Raw genomic sequence first — 21,609 nt, forward strand, 5'->3', positions numbered from 1 at the left:
AGAGAGATTTTGGGTCGAACCCGAAACGGACCCGGATTTAAACGGGTCAACCCTAATCCGACCGAGTATACAAACGGGCGATTTATGGAACCCGAAATCGACCCCTCGGGTTGCCGGGTTGACCCGACCCGACATGGCAAGGCGAAAACACAGCGGACACGTAGCGACGAGCGGGGTGCGAGCGGGAGTGCGCAGGCGGTCCGGCGACGAGCGCAGTTGCGCGCGGGCGAGCCTGGGTGAGCATGGGCACGCGTAGCTCGGGTGCGAGCGGGTTCTGGGTAGGCGGGACAGCTTTGCGGGCAGGTGGGGCAGTGCAGGCAGCCATTTTTAAACGGGTTCGCATGTTGACTCGGCTACCCATCGGGTCAACCCGAACCCAACCCGTTTTTCAAATGGGTCAAAATCTGGAACACGAACCCGACCTGTTTTGAAATTGGGTCGGGTCAAAACCGAAATTTTCTGGTCGGGTTCGAGTCGGATTTTCGGGTCATGGGTCGGGTTTGGGTCGAACCCGGAACTGACGCGGGTTCAATCGGGTCGACCCTAACCCTACCCGAGAAGGCAAACGGGTCGAAATCCTGGACCCCAACCCGACCCGCTTCGGGTTCGAGTAAACCCAACACGACCCATTATCGCGGGCAACGGCGCGGGTTCGCGACTTCGCATGACGCGGTTGGTTCGGCTTCGGCGGTTCACAGCGTGACGCGGTGCGGCGGGAAGCGGCACAGCGGGCTAGCGAGCAGTTTCACGCGGGCAGCGGGCAGTTTCACGCGGCGACAAGCGGGAGCGCAGCGCGGGAAAGACGCGCGGCCAGGCGGGCTCGCGAAGCGATGCGCGGTCAGGCTCAGACTCCGCGCGGGCAGCTTCAGTCAGCCTAGGTCAGGGCGGGCAGCGGGTCATTACGGGCCATTTCTGATTTCCGGGTCAACCCGAACCCCTACTAATAAGATTATGTGTACATTTTTTATTTATACTAATAAGTATTGGTATATATTAGGAGAAGTCTGATATAAGATTATACGTGCAAACATGAGGGAAATCACAAGCTGAAAAATGTACATTTTAGCCTACGCTGAAGAGAATAGTCAATGTAGAATCTAAAGCCATCAATGCAAAAGAAGATTATTGAAGAACTGAGCACGCATACACCAGAATATAACTATGATAAAATAATTTTGAAAATCATTTAAGTAATTAAACAAGACAACTTAACTTTTAACAATCATAATGTGTACGATAATGTAATATTATCTTAACGTTGTTCATGACATTTTTGATAATTTTGAAAAATCAAGTTGTGTTGACTATGGGAAACTTCAAATTTTAAAATCTTAAATTAATAATAATGTACAATTGATCATCGTATTGCAGTTAAAAAGAATTGAATAACCGCCATATGCTCGTTTCCTTAATTAGGTCAACTCAAATTTTAAACAGATGGAACTCAAAATTAGATTTAGAGAAGAAGAAAATTAAATTTTATTTGAAAATTATTGATCTCATCCTTAAGCTAAATTAGTGTTTTATAAAAATAAAATAAAAAAATTGTATTTAAGTTTCAATATTATTTTTGAAGTTGTTGTTCTTACATTTAGGATTTAATCACATTTTTATTTTATATTAAAAAAGATTAATTAAACTACTTATGATTTTAGTTTATAATTCTAGCTATTATTTCTTCTTATTTGATAAAAATTGAAATATTTCTTAAATAAGGCTTTCCAACTCAAGTTAATGATGTTATGTCAAATTAAGAATAAGAACATCTTGAAGGGTATTCAATTACCTAACCCACTAATGTGTAAAACATTTCTTTTAAATTCAGGCAAGTTGAATATGCTATATAGCTATATAATAGACTATATATATATATTTATATTATATATATATATAAACTATAAAAAAGGAGGTACAACAATTGAAGAAAGGCCCACATAAAGAGAAGAGCCCCAAAAAAAAGCTACAGACCCCATAAAAGATGAAAAAAAAAAAACCCGAAAGAGGGCTCAGTAGATAACCGAGACTCTCAGCATCCTCGAATCCGCGCAAGGACCATCCAGTAGAGTGAAAATCACCAACGGTTGCCACAAGACAGCCGATGAGGAGACGAGCCCCAGCAACATCATAGCCCCGCAACCTCCAATCCAAAACGACGAGCAATCCGATCAACCGCAAAAAATAAGAAGATTACAAGAATATCTCTACTTGCGAAATTGATAAGAATATTTTGGAATAGATTATGTATTAATTATGAATGATTAATCAAGTTAAACAATCTAGCATTATATACTGTTGCATGATTATGAACTATTTTATATGTAGTCAATGGCAAACATCTTTGGCATGTACACATGCTTCATAAAAGTGATTGTATTTTCACATTCTTTAGGGAGAGAATTTTCAAATGATAAAAATTGAATAAAAGTTTAAGGTGTTTTGTAGAGTCTTGGGATGCCAATGTGATTGTAATTTTTAAATATAAATATTTATCTTCTTATTCTATTTACTATCTACTTAGCTCTTTAATATTTTATGATTAGAAAAATTTCTAGAGATAAGCATATACCGGTGATCGATAGAAGGAGAAAACATTCTACTAAAAATAGAATAGAGGGATAATATTAAGTCAAATTGTGTTTAAGATAAAGATATTGCCTTCATGATAAGAAAGTTCAATCCATTCTTGAAAAATAAAAAAATGAAAATTTATAATGACGAGAAGAAGGGGGAAAAAAGATAAAAAGAATATTATACATACCTCTGCTATCCTTTGCTTTGAATGTAACAAACTAAGGTATCTTAAATAAGATTGCTCAAGTCTCATGAACTAATAGTAGAAGGGCAAAGGTGAGGAGAAAGAAGAAAGTAGTAATATAAAAGGAAAATACATTGTACCTTCCATATCAATATTAACTTAGACTCCTTAGAAGCTAAAATTGAGAAAGAAGTTACTAATCACTATCTCATGGCAAAAGAATGATTAAGTGATTCAAATAAAGAATTTTCTTATGATGAGCTTTTTTTTTTTTAAGAATTGCATGCCAATTTTAAGAAGTTAAAGAAATTATACTTATATTTATTGCGGGCTAGAGTATATACGGTGATAGAGTTAAAATCCTACATCTTAGCGTTGTACGGATATCCAGCTCACACATAGAGAACACAAGATTTTTTACAAAGAAAACCCTGAAAAGGGGAAAAAGCATGAGGCATGGCCAAGTTGAAAATGATTATGCTAAAATTTGAGTATATTATAATGAGCTAACTCATTCTTGAGGGTGATCAAATTACAAATGCCAACTGTATGGTTAAAATCTAGTGACAAACGGGGATGAAAGTCCAGTGTCACTTGGTGGACTGGCAGAAGTCCAATGCCACTTAAAAATTAGAGTTTCAATTGGTAGTCTGGATGTGGATTGGTAGAACTTCATTGTTAGGATGTGGTCTAGTGGAACCCTAGCATTAGATAGTGGTTCGGCAGAACTCCAGGCTTCAACTGTTAGTCTGGTAGAACTTCAGGTGTCAAGTGGTGGTATGGTAAAACTCCGGGCATCAGGTGGTGGTCCAAAAGAACTCCAGGCCTTAGGTGGTGGTCTGATAGAAGTTTGGGCCTCAATTTGTGGTTCGGTAGAAGTTCGGGCCTCAAGTGGTCATTCGGCAAAACTCCGAGCCTTGCGTGGTGGTCAAGTAGAAGTTTAGGCCTCAAGTGTTGGTCCAGTAGAACTACGGGCCACAGGTGGTGGTCCGGTAGAGCTCATGGCCTCAAGTGGTTGTTTAAAAAAACTTAGGGCCTCAACTGGTGGTCATACATGGCTCAGGGTCTTAATTGATGATTCGGTGGAACTCAGGGCCTTAAGTGGTGATCCAGCAAAGCTTAGGGACTCAGGTGGTGGTCTGACAGAGCTCATGACCTCAAGTGGTGGTCAGATGGAACTTAAGGCATTATGTAGTGTTTTGGCAGAACTCAGGGCCTCAGGCGGTGGTTCGGTAGAGCTTAGGGCCTAGGTGGTGGTCCGGCTGAACTCCAGGTAGTTATCGAGGAGGCAAGAAGGTAACAACGATCTCCGATCTCTCTATTTTCTCCTTAGGCTTAGGGGTCCATTTTCAAGAATGAGGAGGGGTCTATTTATAGATTTCCTAGAGCTCAGGGCCTCATTATCTTGATGTGTCGGAGGATGCATCCTTAGCGGAGGGAGGGGGAATCTCAACATATAGATGTTCTAGTTGACCATCTTTAAGCCCTGGTGGATCTCAAGGGAGAAGAATATCTTCTTGTAGTGCTAGCACTAGCTGTCGAGTCTCTTATAGGAGTTAAAGGATCTCATTATGAGATTTCTCCATCTTTCTGATGCGGTCTTCTTGGGAAGGTCCTGAAGTTCCTTCTCCAACAGCATTTTGCCCCCCCCCCCCCCACCCCCCCCCCAAGGATAAAAAGAGGTGGATACTTGGTGTCCATGAGTCATAAATGTATTCCTGGATTGATGTGAATTAGAGCAAGAGGCTCCCAATATGTGATTACTATACATGTTAGCCATCGAAGTGGTGCTTAGGATAGTGGGATTGAGTTTCCCATAAATTGTGCCAAACTATTACATATTAGAGTATATACGGTAATAGAGTTAAAATCTTACATCTTAGCGTTGTACATATATCTAGCTCACACATAAAGAATAGATGATTTTTTATGCAGAAAACCGTGAAAAGGGGAAAAGGCATGGGGCCTAGACTAGTTAAAAATGATTCCATTATAATTTGATTAGATTATAGTGGGATGACTTGTCCTTGAGGGCGATCATATTACAAATACTAATCATATGGTTAAAATCTAGTGATAAACAGGGAAGAAGGTCCAGCATCACTTGGTGGACTAGCAGAAGTCTGATACAACTTAAAAATTTGGGCATCATTTGGAAGCTTGGTGGTGGTTCGGCAAAAATTTAGCATTAAATGATGGTCCAACATAAGTTCAGTGTCAGATGGTGGGCTGGTGGAACTCTGGGTGTTAAGTGATGGTTCGACAGAACTTCGAGCATCAAGTGGTGGTCTGTAGAACTTCGGGCATTAGATGGTGGTCCAACGGAACTTCAAGCCTCAAGTGGTGGTCTGGCAAAGTCTAAGCCTCAAGTGATGGTTCGATAGAAGTTTGGGCCACAGGTGGTGGTCCAACAGAATTTCATGCCTTAGGTGGTGGTCTGATAGAAGTTCGGACCTCAGGTGATGGTCTAGTAGAAGTTTAAGCCTCAAGTAGTGGTCTGAAAAAACTTTGAGCCTCAGGTGATGGTCCAATGGAAATCCGGGGCTCAATCTATGTTCCAATGAAAGTCTAGGCCTCAAATGATGGCCCAACAGAGCTCAGGGCCTCAAGTGGTGGTCTGGTGTAACTTACGACCCAAGTGGTAGTCTAGTGGAGCTCAGAGCCTCAAGTGGTACTCTAGCAGAACTTAGGGCCTCAAGTAGTGGTTCGATGGAGCTCAGGGCCTCAGGTGGTAGTACAGCGGAGCTCAGGGCTGCAAGTGGTGGTCTGGCAGAACATAGTGCCTAAGACAGTGGTCCAATGAAGCTCAGGGCCTCAGGTGGTGGTCCAACAGAACTCCAGGCGATGGTCGAGGAGGCAAGGTGGCAAGGAGGCAAGGAGGCAAGAGCAATCTCTGATCTCTCTCTTTTTTCCTTAGGCTTAGGGGTCTCTTTTCAAGAGGAAGGTGTGATCTATTTATAGATTTTATAGAGTGGTATGACCTGTAAATAGGAGGAAGATCAAGGGTAAATGTTAGAGTGGTTTGGATGGAAGACCGATGTTGAATCCCTTGATTGTGTACCATTCATTAGATATTTGAAGGTCTTAATGATGTCAAAATTCTACAATCTTGGGCTCAATGTATTTGTCTCATCGAGCTTCTTGATTCGAATATAAACATGTCATGTTTGGAAACTGTTTGATAATACAAATTGTGGTTTGAACCTTCCAATAGCTCTTCAAGTCCTATATACATACCCATTTGGGTTTGAATTCAGTCAAATTTGGTGTCATTAGGTTCGTATTTCTGAGACATTCAATTTGACTATAAGTTTGCTAAAATCAGAGTTCGAATAGTCCCAATTTTAATTTAGGAAGTTTCCAACTTGATTTTGCCTCGAGATTCGAGTCTGAAAAAGATAATTTTTTGATGATGTGTTAATATTCAAGAATGATTTTTCTTACCCGCCAAAGTAACCAAATTATTTACATGAATCTAAAATTGAAATATAAGATAAAAGAAAAAACTTTTAATACTAGAATTGGACATACATGCACTTCATTAGATGGTAAGGTCTCAAATTTTCATAAAGTTAAGCATGATCTTCATGTTAAGATTGGAATAACAAAAAATGTAAAGTAATGAATAATTGAGAAAAGAAGTTCTTGAACTAAGAGAGATTTCACACATTTCTCCACATGGACAAACACCATTAGAGTGGCTCCGCATACACCATCTCCTTCTAGGAAGAAGAAGTTTAAATTAGATAGGTGTGCATATGATTTGCTTTAAATGTATATTTTAATCAAATCCGTATAGATTAACACTATACGTCATGAGAGACAACATATTGTTTAACTATTGATTTTAAAATAGAAACTAAATTTATTTTCATAATCAAACACTACATAAGAAATATCTAGTCCATCCTGAATGATAAAATAAATATTCACCTATCATTTTGATTATGAAACTAAACTAATGTATTATTTTCATAATAAAAAAAGGAATATTAAATTCATCATGAAGGATAAAAGAAATATTTACTTAGCATTTTGATTATGAAACTAAATAAATATTTAAACCTAGTTCTTTGTCCATAGATTCTTCCCATATCTTAAAAAGAAACTAAGATAGAATTTATTTAATACCAGATTCTAGACTCCCTATAGAAACAAGTCTCTATAGTAATTACATCTCCATAGAAAATACTCTTGATTAAAGCAAAGACAAGACTTTTCAAAATTTTAAAGAATTGATTATGGATTTGAGTTCAAGGATTGGAGTTCATGAAATCCTAAGGATCAATTTAGATTTTGGATTTAGATTTAGAGATTTTAAATGCGAAGGTTATTTAAAGAGGTGTGTATATAATCTAGACTTATGCTTACCTAGAGTGAGTTGCTAGCCAACATCCTAAAAGTAATCAATCACCTTATGAATGCAAGAGGAAGGCAATATTCCTAAGGAATCAAGGATGTAGTTTAAGATTTAATCAAGATTGTTTAAATCAACAAACACACTTATCTAGCGTAATACATAATGTATGATTTATAAGGAAATGTAAATAAAATTTTTATTCATTGATTTAAAATAAAGTATAACCCAAGGTCTGCTAAAAATAAGGTGGCTAAGCTCCACCACAATAGTCTTGGATTTCTACTCCTATATAATATATATTTAAATATGATTATTTATTTCAATCTTCAATTCTTCTATATCCTAGATCTTTTATGAAATTCCAACTGACAATGATCTTCAAAAGAAGAATGATCATTTCCTTTTGGAACCTACAAGTGTATCTAAATAATCATTTTTAATCTCTTATAACTATTTACAATTTGCAACTCAATCTAATCTCTTACATTTATATTTACAAGTAGCCTAGAATTTTTCATCCTAGGACGAATACACTTCATCCTAGACGATCAGGACTAGAAAAATTTTCTTCAACTTCTATTCGTTCCATTACTCTTACGAGGTGATAACTTACCTGATCGTCCAGTACGAACTATGTTTGTCCCGTACGATCAGTACAAATTTCTCAAGATCTCCTAAAGTGTGTGTGTGTATTCACTCAATTACAATCACTCCCTCTCAAATTTAATTCAAAGAAAAATACAAGTTTTAAATACACAAATTATCTCATGCTGAATTTGATTTGAAGTCTTTATAGTCTGGAGTTTGATTTTTCTAAAATGTTAGTACAAACAATAGAAAAAATAACTCTTCCAAAAAGTGTTAGGAGATAACTATACATAAAATAATAATATTTGAAATCATCAAAATTATACAAGTTACAAGAGTGTAAAACATGTAAATAGTAACTCTCTTAACAAAACCACACCAAACCATCTGCCTAGCATAAGTTAGAGTTGGTTGTCCTAGTAAACTATATAAAGTGTATATAATAGATTGTGTAACTTATATAGATCCTAGCCTTTATTGATTTTAAGTTATCTACAATTGACTTTATTTGTTTAAGGTCGTTGAATATTGGTTTGAATTCAAGTTTTAATGTTTTAAAAGTTTTATGTTTGTTTTAAGGGTGTTTTGAATGTTCATGTTGTTAAGTTTTAAAGAATATAATGCTTAATAACTTCCAAGTGTTAGAATTCATTGAATCTTAAGTCCTAAGCTCATATTAGTAATGTTACCAATCCTTCAAAATTAAAGTAAATAGGTTGCATAGAGTCCTTACATTTTGATTAAGTATTTTAGTTCTTAAGCTTTCATTCCAATACACCTTTCTCCTCCTAGAAGGATTCAAGCACAAAGGCATGAAATCTTTAATGTATAATTGTTTTATTACTAATTTTAAATGGTTATTTAGGTTGAATAGCAATTGCCTTTATTAAACCAGGGCTATGAGACTTATTTCACCCTCCTAAATATTAGTTAGTAACCTTATGAGCTCGGGTTACCCACTATCACCTTGTTATTTATCATAAATTATTATTATTATTTTTTATTGGATTTGATTTATTGAGATGTGCATTTAATGAATTTTTGGTGATGTATTAAATTTTCTTATTTATTCAATTATTTAATTTAACATGTCTTTGCTAGGTCCCAAGTCCTGAATGAAAAAAGTGGAGGGTTGCATTAGGTTGTCGACAGCTAATATAAAATTATTGAATAATCATGACATAAATCCTTTAAAAAATTGTATTAATGTTAGGGCATCCTCTGGAAGTGATGCGCTGTATGGCCTGAATACAGTGACAAGTGTGTAAGGGCCACTACACCGATGCCCGGGTGCAATGTTAAATTGGCAAGGGTTCCCACTTCAAGGATGGATGTGGGCAAAGAAGCTAGTCCATGAAACTAAAATTAGGATAAAACTTAGAATATAGGCTCCCTTAAAGGAAAATTAATAGAATTAATAGATATTATGATTTATAAAAAGATAAATATTATGTGCATTCAAGATACTAAATATGTTGGAGAGAAAGCTAAGGAGATTAATAGTTTATGATATAAACTATGGTATTCGGGTAAGAGTCGTACTAGAAAAGGTGTAGGTGTGATTATAGATAAGAGTTTGAAGGATAATGTTATAAGAATTAATATAATTGGAGATAGAATTATAATTTTAAAGATTATTTTTGATGCTTAGATTGTTAATATTATAAGTGCATATGCTCATCAAGTAGGTTTATATATAAGTTCAAAATTAAAATTATGGAATGACTTATAAGAATTAATACAAAATATACCTCATGAAGAAAGAGTTTTTATTGGAGGAGAATTAAATGGACATGTTGGTAGAGAGGTAGATGCTTTTAAAAGCATCTATGGTGGCTATGTGTTTGGAATGACCAATTAAGGTGGTAAGACTATATTAGATTTTTCTTTAGCTTATAATTTCTTAATGGCTCATATCTTATTTAAGAAAAGAGATGAGCTTCTTATCACTTATAAAAATGGATATAGTAAAACATATATTGATTATTTTCTTATAAGAAAATTAGATCGTTTAGATTACAAAGATTGTAAAGTTATTTCGAGTGAAAATTTTTGTGCCCAACATCGATTATTAGTTTTGGACTTTAAGATAAAGGGGAAAAAATAAAAAATAATATAAAATAATTTTCTAAGATTAGATGAGGGCATTTAAAAAATATAAACAAAAGTATTTTTGAGAGTAAAATTTTAGATCTTAAGATTCTTTCTGTGCATGAGGATGCCAATATTATATTGGAAAAAGTATACTGTGATATTAAGATAATTACAAAAAATGTTCTTGGAGTTTTTAAGGGAAAAGCTCATAATAGTAAAAATAGTTGGTGATCGAATCCAAATGTGTAAGAAAAGATTTAAAAATAAGAAGATTTGTTATAAAAATTAGTTTAAATATAAAAATTTTGATAGATGGTCGGGTTAGCTATAAAGATGCTCATAAGGAATCTAAGAAAGCTATTTGTGATACAAAGAGCTTAGCTTTTAATGATTTATAAAATAGATTAGATACTAAGGAGGGCGAAATATATATGTATAAGTTAGCCAAACAAAGAGATAGTAGTAAGGATTTAGTTCAAGTGAAGTGTATTAAGGATAAAGATCAAAAAGTACTTTTCTTAGAAGATGATATTCAACAAAGGTGGATGAGGTATTTTGCTAAACTTTTTAAGGAAGAACATGAAAATACAATTGGCTTTAGTAACTTTATCACCCTAAATAAAAATAAAGGTTTTTTGCTTTTTATCGATGTATAAGAAAAACTAAAGTTAGAGAGACTTTAAAGAAAAAAAATTGTGGAAAAGGTGTTGGACCTGATGATATTTCGATAGAGATGTGGAAATTCTTTGGAGATGAAGGAATTTCTTGGCTTACTAAACTTTTTAATACTATTTTGAAGACTAAAAAGATGTCAGATCTATGGAGAATGCATGTGTTAATTTCTATTTTTAAGAATAAAGGTGATGCTACATGAGTGTGGTGAATTATGGAGGAATTAATTTTAATTGTGTCATCTATAAACTATGGGAGCGAGTTATCGGAGTAGTTGCGCCTTGGAACTACTATGTTTTCTCAAAGATCAATTTGGTTAATGTCAAGGTGGTCTACTATGGAAGCCATACTTTATTGAGAAGGTTTTGATGGAGAAATATAAGAGAATAAGGAGATCTACATATGATATTTAATTGAATTAGAGAAAGCAATAATTAGACAAATGGGTTCCCAGAGGAAGTCTATAGCAGAGTTCTTAAAAAAAAGAGTTAATAATGTCTTATTATTCAAACATTAAAGATATGTAATATCGGGCTATTCTTGTGTTCAAAACAAGTGGTTTAACCAAGTAATTTCCTATTCGGTTGGATTACAAGTAAGATTAGACTTAAGTCCATTATCTTTTTTGCTTAGTCATAGATGTTCTCACACAGACATTTGCAAGAGATGTACCTGGTGTATGCTTTTTGCTGATGATCTTGCTCTTGTTTGATAAGACTAGGAGGGAGTTGAAGGTAAACTTGAATTATGGAGGTCAACTTTTAGAGATATAAGGTTTTTGCTTGAGTAGATCTAAAACTGAATATATGGAGATGTAATTTTCTTAGCAATCAGACCTTAGGGAAGGATTATATACGTTTCGCATCAAGTCATTAATAAGAGTATACATTTAGATTATCTTGGATTTATTGTTGAGAGTGATGGTGAAATAGATGGGGATATTATCAGCAGAATTCAAGTTGGATGGTTGAAGTGGAGGAATGCATTAGGCTTATTGTGTTATAGAAAAGCCCCCCCTCAAACTTAAGGAAAAATTCTATAATATGGTGGTGAGACATGCAATGCTTTATAGTTTCAAATGTTGGCAACTAAAAGAGAACCATAATACTAAGTTAAGTGTTGCAGAGATGACGATGCTTAGGTGGATGAGTAGCTTGACCCTTAAAGATAGGATACAAAATGAGCATATACGTGAAAAGGTTGGAGTAGCTCCAGTGGAAGATAATATTAAAGAGAGTCACCTTAGATGGTTTGATCACATTAAATAGAGGCCTTCCGATGACCTGGTTAGGAAAGTTGACGTATTAGATATGACTTATGTTAAGAAAGGTAGAGGTAGACCTAAAAAGACTTGGTTAGAAAATATTAGAAATGATATTTCTTTATTAGATTTAAATGAGAACTTGACTTTTAACCAGACACAATGGCGAAAAAGGATTCATGTAGCCGACCCCACGTAGTGGGACAAAGGCTTGATGTTGTTGTTGTTGTTATATTCAATTATTTAATTTGTTAAGTTTGACCAAATTTTGACTTTTTGATTTAAATTTAATTATGAAAGTTTTGTACTTTTCTTAAATATTAGATCTTTATGAGTTTAATACCTTTTAGTTTGTGTCATTTGAAGTTTTGTAGAATTACTTATAATTTTTAAAGTTTAGCAAGTTTAATGAATTAATTAATTCAAATAATTATGGGATTTTTTATTTTTACCACAAATTAACTCTAAACCTCTTGAAATATTTCCTAATTGTCACTAATGACTCCTAAAGATGATTACGAGTGTTTGAAACTCCTTAGGAATTTTAATTATTTTTTATTGTATTTTAATTAATTAAATAATAAATTTTCTTAATTTTCATATAACATTCTTTTAAAGAATTTAACAGTACTTTTATTTTTTCTCTATTTAGAATTTAATTTTGAGCAATCTAAAGCTTAAAATATATTTTTATAATATTTTTTATTTATTATGAATTAAATAAGATTCTAGGCCGATTATGTCTATCAAACTTAAGTTCACTAATTGCTAGACCAAATAAACTCCAAATGTAATAAAATTTGAAATTAAGGTTCATCAAAACATGTACTTCAAACCCACAAAAATGTGGAAACATAAAAGCCTTCATTTGTGTCTCAATCAATCCCAAAGGTGAATACATCTATATCTTTTGAGATTTTATTTAGATAATCTACTAATTGGATTGGGGCAAAATCAATAGCATTTTAACCCTTGCACAAATATAAAAAAGTCACATCAATTTCATACCCTAATTCTGTGTGGATTAAGAGTCATGCATTTTTAAAGTTTTGGGTCAAATTGTGACCCATAACTTTGAAAATGCAATTCCTAAAGTTCCATTTATCATCATAGCTTAAGAAAATTAGTGTATATAGGACACATGTCCTAGTTTTCACTATCCAAAATTGAGCTCAATTAGACCATAGGTTAGGGAGTAATTAAGAAAAAAATACTAATTTTTCAAAACTCCTTTCATAAAACATATCTAATAGAAGATTAATGCACAAATTGATGAATCAAGAATCATGATTTTCAAGATCAAGTATTGAAAATATTAAGGATTTTCTTAAGCTTTAAGTAATACAGAAAAAGTAAGTATACTCTTTGTGGGCTTATTTTATGCCTCTTATTAGTTTTTGGTGTACTTTGCGCATCTTTTACTTTTTGATACACTTTGTGTATCTTTTACTCAATTTGGTGTCATCGCTCATCTTTTAATTTGGCGTTATTGGCCACTTTTTTTATTTAGCATCATTGGCCTTGTTTTTTTTTAATATGCTACCTTTTTGAAATTTTAAAAACAAAAATAAACTCATTCTATTGACACAACGAACTACTTGATTAAGAAAATTATGAGGTAGATTCAACAACTTGCAAAAGATTCTTATACGATAGATAAAATATAGGGAGATGAAAAAGTTCAGTTTCAAAATTTAATTTAAAATATGATGAAGATTTTAAATCAAAAGTAGAATAACCTCTTTTAGGAAATAGAGATTGAGAGTCAAAATCATGAGTTTTCTTCCTTTAACTATTTTTAGAGCAATCAACTAGAACTTACATAAGAATTTAAGAAAAATAGGAGGTAGATTTTTTATTTTCAATTTTTTAATAATTTTTTTTAATATAAAAAATACTACATAAAAAGAAAAAGTAAAAACAAAATAAAAAATTTTAACAAAAAAGAAAAGAAAGAAAAAATAAGAGTGAAAAAGAATAAATAAAAAAACACAGAAAATATATAAAAAATGAACAAAATAGAAAAATAAAGCACATAAATAATGGTTTAAACATCATCTTGCTCCTGGTCTGATAATTCAGAAGCTAGGTCTGCCCAGGAGATTTTTTGCTTTTCATTATTTACCATTTTTATAATTTGCTTAGCTTTACCTTTTTCTTTTGTAGGAAGAGTTCTCAAATTTGGGCACTCATTTTTCATATGTCCAGGCTTCCTACATCCAAAGAAAACAACATCAGAAGAAATCTTAACATTTTTACCATTTTTACCTTTATTCCACTTTTGTTGATACTTATGCTTTGATGAGCTTTTTAATTTGCTTGACAAATCATCGCTTTCATCACCAACAAAGCCACTTTCCTCCATATTTTTAGCGTTTAGCACTATCATCTCTCTTGCATCAAAAAGTCTTTGACCCAAACTTTGCTCGTAGGCAATGAGTGACCCAATCAAATTATCAATAGAATATTCATTCAAGTTCTTTGATTCATAAATAGCAATAAGTTTAGCATCAAACTTATCAAGTAGACAACATAGAATTTTATTAATTTTTTCAAAGTTTAAAAATTCTTTACTTAAAGTATGCAATGATGTCACAATTTAAATAAATATATTATACGTGTCTAAGATTGTCTCATAAGATTTCATGCAAAATAGTTCAAAACCATGCATTAAAATATTCAATCTGGATTGCTTGATTTCACTAGTGCCTTCGTATATAGCGTGTAATTTATCCCAAATTTTCTTACCAGTAGTGCATGTGGAAACAAACATAAAGTCTTCAGAATTTAAGGCACAAAACAAACAGTTTAACAATTTTGCATTTAATTGAGAATTGATTTGTTCTTCTCTCTCCATTGATTAAAAGGAATATCAGTTTTAATTCCATCTAAAATACGTGACGGTACCAGTTAAAATCATTTGCTACATTCAAAAATTAATTAATTACAAGAAAGTAGACATGCAAATTTTCAAAAAATCAAAAGTAATATTTTCAAAAAAGGTGGTCTGGTGATTGAAAACCTTCCACAATATTACGATTAGAAAAATTAGCCATGGATTGAAATTCAAAGATTTTCAAAAACTTGATTTTATGAAACCCGCTCTGATACCACTTGAAAGTTTTTTAGAGATATTAGACTCTTATGAACTAGTCCGAAGGCTAACCAAAAAAGGGTGAATTGGTATTTTAAATAAAATCTTTCAGCAATCAAAACACAAACCAAGATTCACCACAAAAATCAAAGTGCGGAAATAATAAATGAAAGAACACCCCAGATTTATAGTGGTTCGATCAAAATTGGACCTACGTCCACTCCTCGGAGGTACCCTCCAAGTATTGCACTAAACTCAGTGTCTCTCCTTTAGCCCCCACAGCTAGGCGGAGAAGCCATTACAAAATCACTTTCACCTTCCCCAGTGCGGCGGAGTAGCCGGGTCCTTTGATACCAAAGAGATCTTCTTCTTCCAAAACTTCCCTCAAGATAAGCCTTGAATCCGATGGTACTAAGGTGCAAGCTTACCTGAGAAACCGTATGGAATCCCTCTCCACACTCCCTTAAAATCCCCTCCAAGGATCTTCTCCCTCTCTCAAACTCCACCATTTCCTCTCTCCCTTTCAAGCTCTCTCTTCAAGTTCCCTCCAAAAGAAAGAAGCTACAATGGCTGCCAAAGACAATCTTCATGAGAAAGAAAGAGGTCTTCAAATAGATTTGCAAAACTAACATTATTATCCAGGCCAATATGAATATCGACCTGACCGATCAGCGTAAATTTTGCTCAATCAGCCCGATCATTTTGTGACGATTAGACAATTTTTTAGTCATATCGGCCCGGCCGATCCTGCGATCGGCCCGGCCGATCCTGCGATCGGCCCGGCCGATGTGATCGTGCAATCAGCCTTAATTACTTTCGTTAAATACCATATTAATTTAGGAAAAATTGTGTTGGATCGGCCAGGCTGATGCCAGGGATGATGTCCAAAAATAAGTAATATCTAAATAGATGTGGCGGCTGATTCTTTCTAATTTAAGCCTATCGTCCTGGCCGATACAAAATTTTCCAAGAAGATGTGCTTAATGATGGCTGCCTTAAGAAGGATGCCTTAATTAGAGTTTCTATTTTTGAACCGATCGTTCAGGCCGATATAAATATTATTCTAGACGATGTTACCAAAAACAGTAAACTCTAGGAAACAATCAGAAATTCTCTCCCAAGGTATGTGTGTGTGCAAGGTTACTTAGCATCAGGAACCACATAATTTATAATAGACTCAAGAAAGGGAAAAAATACAAACTGACTCAGACTTAATCTACCCAATCATGAGCTGGCTTGAGTTGCACTCGATCTTGTGGACCTGAAAAGTTAGTAGGCAAGGCAGTCATAGAAAATTATAAATGTTTGCTATCATCAAAATTTTAATCCATGATAATAGATATGCAACACAAATCTTAATTACTCTTTACATAGTGGTCAAAATATTTTTAATTTTTTTAAAATACTCAGGCTAGTTCCGTAGAGCCCAAGAACTAAAACAAATTGATGAGAAATGATGTTTTTTGGTGAATTTTGAAAGTTTTGACCAATTTCTAAATTTATTTATTTAATTAATTCAAAATTTAACCAATGGAACAATGATTGAGTTATGGTACTTTACACTTGGGTACTAGAGATTAATACCACCATTTCACTTAAATATGTTAGCTAGGGTTCAAAACCAGACATGATTTGGTATCACACTCATCATCCCATCAGACAAGATCTTATACTTATTATCATCTAAAGTGGTTTGATATATTATGCAGTTTGACTAGATCTCAGCTGTTAAATCAAAAACACGTGTGATTTGACATTTGAGATCAGTCCATTTTCATGTAGATTGGTTTTAAGGCATGGTAAAAGAATTGCTCAAACTTCTTATATAATCGCCCGAATACAATGAAATTTAAAACATGACTTCAGTACACTCAGATAAAGAGTGGGGATGTGTTTAGACACTTTGAAAATCAATTTTTAAAAAGTTTTTTAGCTTTGAATATATAAACTAGTGTTTGTATTTTACCTTGTTTTAGTGTATGGATTTCCTTTTTTTGGATCTATGGACTCCTATACATTCCCTCTTCATCTTTTATGAATACCTTAAGGCTTGAGGAGCTATTGATGGAAAGTTATATGGTTTGGAAGATTTTCTTCTAGACCCTCTTATAACACCTCACTCAAAGCTTTCTAGAGATGGAGAAGGCTAGGAAAGGCTTTGAGGAGTGTAAGGAAGATTTAGAGAATTCATTGAGTCACTGGAATCCAACCCTTCTTCAAAAAAAAAAAAAAAAAAAAAAAAGAGAGAGAGAGGTATTTATAAGAGAGATAAAAATGCACCTAGCCTCATTTATGGCTAGGTGCTACCACCTCAAGCAGCTAAATTGGTTATGAACTACCCATTTGATTTGTTATTTGGGAAGTTAGAGTTGAACTAATGATTGCATATGAGTTATTTTGAATATTCTTATCACATCAGTTATCCACATGGAAATAGTTAGACATGGCATGTGAAATGAAGGTTCTAAAACACAATTCAACAATTTGCATGATCAAATTTGGGTTGGAGTACCAATGTGTTCAAGAATTTGGTGTTTTGAAGGTTTGGATTAACCCACTTGGTTAACCTAGGTTAATCCATGGGCTAAGCTTACTGGGGTTTGATGTAAGGAGTTAAGGGACACCTAAGGCAAGTATTCATGTAATTTAATTTGAGAAGGTTTAGGATTTGGCTCAAGAAAAACCCTTTGGGTTCACTTGGTTCAAACCATGTGGCTAACCCAAGTGGTCCTAGGACTAAAACTTTTTTGGATGGCCTTTGGGGACCCAATTGATAGTCCCCATTAGTTAATTTGGATTGTCAAAGTTTGGAGCATTGGATTTATATTTTTAAATGGTTTGTGTATGATTTGGTTAACCATGGTTGACTTGCTTAACCAGGAAGTTGGGGTCGTGTCCAACCTATTCCAAATGTTATTTTGCAAACTTTTATTGGTCTCATTATATGAAATGTATGTTTAAAGGCTTGAGGGGCCTTTGGTCAACCATGATTGAATTGATCCACCAAAAATGTTTCAAGGTTTGGTTTGATGAGCTATGTTGAAGTTTAAGGAAAATTTAGACTTAGGAGGGTTTAGGGTTTCAATGGTTTTATGGTCAACCATGGTCCACAAAAGGTTTAATATTGGTTTAATGCATCATTCAAATGACTATGATCATGCTCAATGGATTTTAGGAGGCTTCAATGGTCATTTTTCACAATTTGCTATGTTTATTGGTATAGGATATAAATATTTAAAGGTTTTGTATACTTGGAATAGGCTTTGAGTTTCATGATTTAGAAGAATGTGAATGCCTCCAAAATGTTTAGGTGAACCATAGGGACATGCCTAATCAATATGCAAATGCTCACACACAAATGCAAAGGCTTCAACTAGGGTATTTGACCAGTTGAAATTTCCCTAGAAAATTGGAAAAATCCCAAGGCTTGAAGATTTGGTTTTGGGTTTGGATTTATAGATTTGATTTATAAACTGGATTTGAATTGATTTGTTAAATTCAATGAAGTTAGAACGATTTCAAAAATTAACCTTATTTCAAAATGAGGACAATAAAAGGCTATTTCATTCATTCTATGGCATTATTTGTTATTCATGTGTCATGGTAAGACATATTGAATGACTATGCACATATTGATCACATATGATAATTTTGTATGAATGGAGACCAAAAATTACTAGGATTCATCACAACATTCATAAATTACATAACATTTGGGGACCTAAGTTAATTTAGGTTCTTAAGATCACTCATTAGCATTTTTGTACATGTGTGCCTTCACAATAGGGCTGATGAAGGCATGTGATACTTGAACAATGGGTGCTCACATCATATAATTAGAGATAAAAGTAAATTTATTACACTTGTATTCTAGAGTGGTGGAAATGTGACCCTTAGTGACAATACAACACTCAAGTTAATTGGATCATGTATTATCAATAAGATAATTCTTTTTACCATTGAAAATTTCCTATTAGTAGATATATTGAAACATAATCTATTTAACATTAATCAATTGTGTGATAAGGGACTTATTTTTATTTTTTATTTTTTTGATAAATGTTTGTATGATTTTTATGTAAAATTTATCAGAAAGTTTATATATGAATAATTTTATATGATTAATCTGTATATCATGGGTAGATTTAAGGAAGTTTACTACTTGCAAATCATAGTAGATGAGCCTTAGTTATGCATAGGAGATTGTGTCATTTCAACTTGAACACCCTTCAAAGAATAACACATCTAGAATTGATTAGAGGGCTTCTATTGCTAGAATTTAATACAGACCAATTATGCAATGTTTCCAACTAGGAAAAAAAATATATCATCATTTCATTATAATCAAGGATGCACTGAATTCTAGACAACTAAAGATATTACGTATTGATTTATTTGGACCATTTAGCACCACTAGTATCGGAGGGAAGTCCTATGGCAATGTCATATTTAAGGACCACACTAAGTTATCATGGTTAGTTTTTGGCACAAAAGAGTGACTCAATTTTTTATTTTTTTTTAATTTTATAATTTAGTTTAGGTTATTTTATTATATGGTTTCATTGGAAGAATATATATATATATATTGAAAATAATAATAATTTGTGGAAGTTTGATGCCAAAACTGGTGAAGCTATATTATTAGGTTATTCCTATAAGAAAAAAAAAAAGGATATTTAATAAAAGAACACTTATAGTTGAGAAGTTAACACATGTTATCTTTGATGAGTATGATATTTTCCAGCCCAAAGAATTGTAGGAAGAAGAAGATAATATACCTAATATTAAGAACTTGTACTTATAAGACAAACATGACATTGATGAGATATTGTCTATAGAGTAGTGATGTGCATCAAGCCATCCTAGAGACTTGATTATAGGAGATCTTTCTTTTGGAGTTAGTACTAGACATAATTATAGATGTAAGGTTAGTCATATTGATTTTATCTCTATGATTGATCTCACTAGTGTAGAGAAGGCCCTTAGCAAATGAGTTTTGGATTGCAGCTATACATGAAGAGTTAAATTAGTTTGCTAGAAATAATTTTTGGGAGTTAGTACCTAGACTTATTGATGAAAGTGTGATTGGAACTTAATGTGTATTTAATAATTAATTAAATGATTATAAATTAGTGGTAAGGAATAAGACTGGTTTATTGCAATGGGTTATAATTAAATAGAAGGGATATAATTTGAAGGAACATTTGCCCCAATTGTATTTCTTGAGGCTATAAGATTACTAGTGGCATTTACACATTTTAAAAAAATTATATTAAATGGATGTAAAATGCATATTTTTAAATGGAATTATAGAGGACTTATATGTTATGTTGCCTCCTGGGTTTGAAAACCTAACATATTATGATTATATTTATAAATTGAAAGTGCGTTATATGGATTAAAATAAGAACCAAGAATGTAGTATGATATCAACACATTTATAATAAATAATTCATTTATAAACGGAACTATCAATATTATCTTATTTTTAAAAGAACAAAGTTTGACATATTAATAGCATAACTCTATGCTAATGATATATTATTTAGATCGATAAATGACACCTTATGTGAAAAATTGTCCTCTACCATGAGTCATGAATTTAAGATTAGTATGATAGGTGGTTGATTTATTTTTGTGATTTAATATTTAATAAAGGAAGAATGATACCTTTTTATGTTATATAAAATATGTTAAAGATGTAATTAAAAGGTTTAAGATAGAAGGATTTAAAAGTAGGAATACCCCTATGAGCTTAGCTACTAAGCTAGACAAGAGCCCCATTGGTAAACCTAAAGATCCGAAAAGATACGAAAGCATGATAGGATTAAAGTTGAATTTGATTTAAATTAACTTGATATTATGCTTAGTATATGTCTATGTACAAAATTGTTGGCTAAACCTAGCGGATCACATTTGGCCATAATTAAAAGAATGCTTTGGTATCTCATAGGGGCATTCAACCTATGTATTTGGGACCCTAGAGATAGTGTATCATTTGAACTGGTAGGTTTTTAAACTCAAAAGCTATTGAGTTGATAGGAAAAAACACATCAGGAATACGTTAGTTTATTGGATATTTATTAATCTACTACACGATTAATAAACTAAATTCAATAACCCTAACAACTACAAAAGCGGAATACATAGCTATAGGAAAGTTGTGTTGTCCAAGCTCTATGGCTAAAGTAATAATTTCTTTATTTTGATCCACAGATGGAGACCATACCTATCATATATGACAACACAAGTTCCATATGTAACACAAAGAACCAATTCATCATTTAAGTACAAAAACCATTGATATATGCTATTACTTTATTAGAGATCATGTATCAAAATGTGATGTTGATATTTACTTCATCAAAATTGCTAATTAATTATTGTGTTGTTTTTTTACTTAGGAATTAGTTATGAGAGATTTAGTGCACTTAGAACTAAATTGAGAGTAGTAGACTTAGGTGCCTATATCAAATGCTGTGTTATTTAAGTGTATTGTTTATACTTGAATTATGAATGTTTGTATTTATATTTGTTGTTGTGCTTCTCATGTTTTTAAGTATGTTATTATTTATTTATGATTGTGTTTATTTGGATGTCTCTTAACACATTTTAAAAATAAATATGGAATAAAATTTATAAACTTTATATCATATTGTATGATTCATATTCACTATCTACACGATACTATATGATTCCATGACGTACAATGTAAGCGATTTGCATATAATAGTGAGCTTCAAATGTCTTTAAAATTGATTAAATTCTTTCTATGAGATGCATTA

Source organism: Dendrobium catenatum, unplaced genomic scaffold (assembly GCF_001605985.2).
Source record: "Dendrobium catenatum unplaced genomic scaffold, ASM160598v2 original_scaffold_38637, whole genome shotgun sequence".
Lineage (NCBI taxonomy): Eukaryota > Viridiplantae > Streptophyta > Magnoliopsida > Asparagales > Orchidaceae > Dendrobium > Dendrobium catenatum.